A 6,239-nucleotide genomic window follows, 5' to 3' on the forward strand; every position below is an offset into this window, starting at 1 on the left:
ACCTAGAAGCTTAATAATTGAGCTTTTACCCTTGCAATACTTAGTTTGTCAGCATTATTAGCTTTCTGTAAAAACAACATACTTCTCTATTTCTCACACAAGGAACAGGCGAATCAACATTTCAGACAAAAATCGATTTTCCTGCTCCTCGGATGCTGCATGACCAGCTGTGCTTTTCCAGCACCACTCTAATCTTGAGTTGCATGAGGTCTGTAGAGTATGGCGCTGGAAAAGGCACAGCAGGTTAGGCAGCATCTGAAGACCAAGAGAGTCTCTTGCTTCTCAGATGTTTCCTGACCTGCTGTGCCTTTTCCAGCGATACACTTTATTGATTCTGAATCTCCAGCATCTGCAATCGTCACTATCTCTGAGTTATAGAGTCCAACCCGTCCATGCCAATCAGATAACCCAACCCAAACTAGTCCCACCTGCCAGCACCCGGCCCATATCCCTCCAAACCCTTCCTATTCATATACCCATCCCAATGTCTCTTAAATGTTGCAATTGTACCAGTCTCCACCACTTCCTCTGGCAGCTCATTCCATACCTCTGTGGAAAAAGTTGCCCCTTAGGTCTCTTTTGTATCTTTCCCCTCTCACCCTGACCTATGCCCTCAACAGCTTCCTCATGCCTGAGGGAGAGTTGGGATCCAGGGGCTTGAGGTTTTGGGTGAACCTGTTGAAGTATCACCTGGTGTCATTTGATTTTTGACCTTGTCCACCCCAATCCAACTCCAAAGTCTCCACATCACCTTTTAAAAATACTTAGATGTGCACTTGCGATGCCAAGGCGTATGGGTCAAATGTTGGAAAATTGAATTAGAATAGTGCACAGACATAATGAGCTGAAGGGCCTTTTTTTTCATACCAGAGAGGTACTACTAACTCCCACCTCTACCTTCATCCCAACTGATCCAAGCACATTTTGGGGAAGGATAGGAAGTCAATGAATAATTTTTACAGGGGAAGTCTTCGACTGATTGGACAAATTTACAGCTGTTCATTATTTTTGGAATCAAATACTCCTGACCCCATTTTATTGTTTAGATAAAGTATGATATTGACTTTTGGAGCCTTGTTAATACATGTGCATTCCCTGGTCTTAAGACTAAATCAAAATGCTTTTCTAGCATGAACACGTCATGTGCCCTGAGTTGCTAAGTGAAGATATGACCTTGGACTGTCCATTAAAATGTCTCCTTCTACCATAATTGTTCATCGTCTTGCAGAATAATACTCAGTGTTACTGTGAAAGGAATCAAAAATGGGGACAGAAAAGTAGAACAGTTAAACAAATACACAACTCTGCACTAACTGAACCTGGTTCCAGTTAAGCAAGAAAACCATATTGTTCTAAAGTTCTGAACCACAATTGTATGCTGTTTTGGAAAATGTTGGGGGTGGTGGACCCTCAGGGGAATGCAGCAAGAACAGCCAAATTTCTGGTACCAAGAACTGCTCTAATGTAATGAGGGATACATCAGGTTCCAAGTGATCAATTGTGGTAGGGGACTCTCTTGTCAGAGGCACAGACAGATGTATCCGTGGCCGGCAACAAAAGAAAATAGAATCGTTTGTTGTCTCCCTAGTGCCAGGATCAAGAATGTCTCGGAGAAAACGCAGAATGTTCTCAAAGGGGAGAGGGACCAGCAGAGGTCATTGTACACATTGGAACTAACGACATAGGAAAGGAAAAGGATGAGATTCTGAAGGGAGAATATAGAAAGTTAGGCAGGAATTTAAAAAGGTGATCCTTGAAGGTAGTAATATCTGGATTACAGACGGTGCTATGAAGTAATGAGGGTAGGAATAGGAAGATAGTGCATATAAATGTGTGGCTGAGGAGCTGGTGCAGGGGAGAAGGGTTCACATTTTTTGGATCATTGGAATCTCTTCTGAGGTAGAAGTGACATGTACAAGGAGAACGGATTGCAACCGAATTGGAAGGGGACTAATATACTGGCAGGGAGGTTTGCAAGAGCTGTTTCAGAGATTTAAATGAGTGTGTGTGGAACCCAGGAAAATAGTGAAGAGAAAAGGTCAGTCTGAGACTGGTATAGTTGGGAAAAGGAGTGAGTCAAACAGTCAGGACAGGCAGGAACAAAGCAGAGAACAAGATAAATTAAACTGCATTTATTTCAATGCAAGAGGCCTAACAGGGAAGGCAGATGAACTCAGGACGTGGTTAGGAAAATGGACTGGGATATCATATAAATTACAGAGATATGGCTCAGGGATGAACAGGACTGGCAGCTTTATGTTCTAGGATTACAAATGCTATAGGAAGGATAGAAAGGGGAGCATGAGAGAGGAGGGGGAGTGATGTTTTTGATAAGGGTTGCTGTACTTAGGGAAGATATTCCTGGGAATACATCCAGGGAAGTTACTTGAGTGGAACAGAGGAATAAGAAAGGGATGATCACCTTATTGGGATTGTATTATAGACCCCCCCAATAGTCAGCAGGGAAATTGAGAAACAAATTTGTAAGGAGATCTCAGTTATCTGTAGGAATAATATGGTGGTTATGGTAGGGGATTTTAACTTTCAAACATAGACTGGGACTGCCATTGTGTTAAGTGTTTAGACGGAGAAGAATTTGTTAAGTGTGTGCAAGAAAATTTTCTGATTCAGTATGTGGATGTACTTATGATAGAAACTGCAAAAATTGACCTACAGTTGAGAAACAAGACAGGGCAGGTGATGGAGGTGTCAGTGGGGAAGCACAATGGGGGCAGCGACCATAAATCTATAAGTTTTAAAATAGTGATGGAAAAGGATAATCTGGATCTAAATTTTGAAGTTCTAAATTGGAGGGAGGCCAATTTTGATGGCATTAGGCAAGAACTTTCAAAAGCTGATTGGGTGCAGATGTTGCAGGTCAAGGGACGACTGGAAAATGGGAAGCCTTCAAAAATGGGATAATGAGAGTACAGAGACAGTATATTCCCGTTAGGGTGAAAGGAAAGGCTGGTAGGTGTAGGGAATGCTGGATGACTAGAGGAATTGAGGTTTTGGTTAAGAAAAAGAAGGAAGCATATGTCAGATATAACAGGAGAGATTGAGTGAATCCTTCGAGTATAAAGGCAGTAGGAGTATACTTCAGAGGGAAATCAGGAGAGCAAAAAGGGGACATGAGATAGCTTTTGCAAATAGGGATATGGAAAATCCAAATAGATTCTATCAATACATCAAGGACAAAGGGTAAATAGGGAGAGAATGGGGCCTTTCAAAGAGCAGTAACGCAGCCAATGTGTGAAACCACAGAGATGGGGGAGATACTAAACGAGTATTTTGCATCAGTACTGTGGAGAAGGACATGGAAGATATGGAATGTAGGGAAATAGATGGTGACATCTTGAAAAATGTCCATATTACAGAGGTGCTGGATGTCTTAAAATGCATAGAGATGGACAAATCCCCAGGACCTGACCAGGTGTACTCGAGAACTCTATGGGAAACTCGGGAAGTAATTGCTGGGCACCTTGCTGAGATATTTGTATCACCGATAGTCACAGGTGAGGTGCCAGAAGGCTGGAGTTTGGCTAACGTGGTGCCACTATTTAACAAGGGTGATAAGGAAAAGTCAGGGAACTATAGACCAGTGAGCCTGACATCAGTGGTGGACACGTTATTGGGGGACTCCTGAGGAACAGGATTTACATGTATTTGGAACAGCGGGGACTGATTAGGGATAGTCAACATGGTTTTGTGTGTGGGAAATCAGGTCTCACGAACTTGATTGAGTTTTTTTGAAGAGGTAATAAAGACGATTGATGAGGGCAGAGCATGGACATGATCCTATGTACTTCAGTAAGGCATTCGACAGAGTTCCTTATGGTAGATTGGTTAGCAAGGTTAGATACATGGAATACTGGAAGAACTAGCCATTTGGATATAGAACTGGCTCGAAGGTAGAAGACAGGGTGGTGCTGGAGGGTTGCCTTTCAGACTGGATGTCTGTGACCAGTGGTGTGCCACAAAATTCGGTGCTAGGTCCACTGCTTTTTGTGATTTATATCAATGATTTGAATGTGAACAAAGGAGGTATAGTTTGTAAGTTTGTGGATACACCAAAATTGGAGGTGTGGTGGACAGCGAAGAAGGTTACCTCAGAGCACAACGCGATCTTGATCAGATGGGCCAATGGGCTTAGGCGTGGCAGGTGGAGTTTAATTTCGATGAATGCGATGTGCTGCATTTTTGAAAGGCAAATCTTTTCAGGACTTACTCACTTAATGGTAAAGTCCTAGGGAGTGTTGCTAAACAAAGAGTGACCTTGGAGTGCAGGTTCAGGTCGATAGGATAGTGGAGAAGGCGTTTGGTATCCATTCCTTTATTGGTCAGGGCATTGAGTATAGGAGTTGGGAGGTCATGTTGCGGCAATACAGGACATTGGTTAGGCCACTTTTGGAATATTCCAATGTGCAATTCTGGTCTCCCTCCAATCAGAAAGATGTTGAGAAATATTAAAGGGTTCAGAAAAAATTTACAAGGATGTTGACAGGGTTGGAGGATTTGAGCTTTAGGGAGAGGCTAAGTAGACTGGGGATGTTTTCCCTGGAGCATCAGAGACTGAGGGGTGACCTTATAGAGGTTTATAAAATCATGAGGGGCGCAGTTAGGGTAAATAGACAAGCTCTTTTCCCTAGGGTGGGGGAATCCAGACCAAGAGGTGCATAGGTTTAGGGTGAGAGGGAAAATATTTAAAAGGGATCTAAGGGGCAACCTCTTCACACAGAGGATGGTGCGTGTACGGAATGAGATACCAGAGGAAGTGGTGGAGGCTGGTCCAATTACAATATTTGAAAGGCATCTGGATGGGTATATGAATAGGAAGGATTTAGAGGATATGGGCCAAGTGCTGGCAAATGGGACTAGATTAGGTTAGGATAGCTGGTTGGCATGGACGAGTTGGACCGAAGGGTCTGTTTCCATGTGTACATCTCTATGACTCTAATTACTCCATAACTGTACCAGTTAAAATGCTAACCCTCTTATATAAAGTACCCCCTACACACACACAATTTATTGACAATCACTCGGGTTGAGTATGATTGTCCTCCATAAGAACATCTAATTGTGGCTCTTCAGGTGGTTGAAGAAGCCAATCAGGGATCCACAGATTCTATTGCTGTGTGGGCATGTTCTGCCTATCCTTGTGCAAGAGTCGCTTCTGTTCAGCAGCACAGCAGAGATCATTTTCATGGCTTATAGCTTACAGATGGATGATGTTTCTCCAGTGATTCCTGTTTGTAGCCATGTCCTCCCAGTTGTTGATATTGATGTGGAATTTCTTGAGGTTCATCTGGATGTTATCTTTGAAGCATTTCTTTTGGCCCACCAGGGAAATGCTGACCTTCCTTCAGCTGGGAGCACAAGACCTGTTTTGTGGGGCGTGAGTTGGGCATTAAGATGACATGGCCAGTCCATCAGAGTTGCTGTTGAATTATGGTGGTGGTTATGCTAGCAATGTTGGCCTCCTCCAAGATGCTAGTGTTAGTACACTTGTCTTCCTAGGTGATCTGCAGGATTTTTCACTGGGACCTCTGGTGGTCCTGTTCCAGTGCTTTAAGGTGCCTACTGTAGGTAATTCACATTTCAACTCCATATAGCAGTGTGAAAATGACAACAGCTTTGTAGACCAGAAGTTTAGTCAGGGCCTGCAGTCGTGGTCTTCAAACATCCTTCTTCTGAGTCAGGCACAGGATCCACTGGCACAGCTCAGATGACGTTATACTTCTGTATCAATGTTGGTCTTGGACACGAGAAGCATGCTGATGTGTGGGACGTGATGTATATTTTCAAGCAGATGGTTGTTGATCCTTTCTTTTCTTCAGACCCTGCCCTCCTGAAACCTTGCCCTCACACCCTGACCCTTTTACCCGGGCTATGCCACCTCCCCTCCGCTGAGATCCAACCCTCACACCCTGCCCCTTCTGCACAGACTATAACTCTGAAGACCCTAACTTCACACCATGTTCCTTTTACAGAGACCAAGGCCGCCTGATACCCTACTCTCTCACACCTTGCCCCATCTATACAGACCACATCCCTTCTCTGAAACTCCATCCCCTACATTCTGCCCCTTCTACCCATATTACACCCCTCCCCCAGACCATGAACACACAAAGAGCTCCTTCCATCCAGACCCTCCGCTGAGACTGCACCCTTCAGGAGCCCCGCCCTCTCAACGAGCCCCACCCCACCCTCATCCCACCATCACTCCTGCGATTTCAGGC

The sequence above is a fragment of the Chiloscyllium plagiosum genome, unplaced genomic scaffold (genome assembly GCF_037043375.1).
Source record: "Chiloscyllium plagiosum isolate Xiang-an unplaced genomic scaffold, Cpla_swu_hap1 HiC_scaffold_19, whole genome shotgun sequence".
NCBI classification, from domain to species: Eukaryota; Metazoa; Chordata; class Chondrichthyes; order Orectolobiformes; family Hemiscylliidae; genus Chiloscyllium; species Chiloscyllium plagiosum.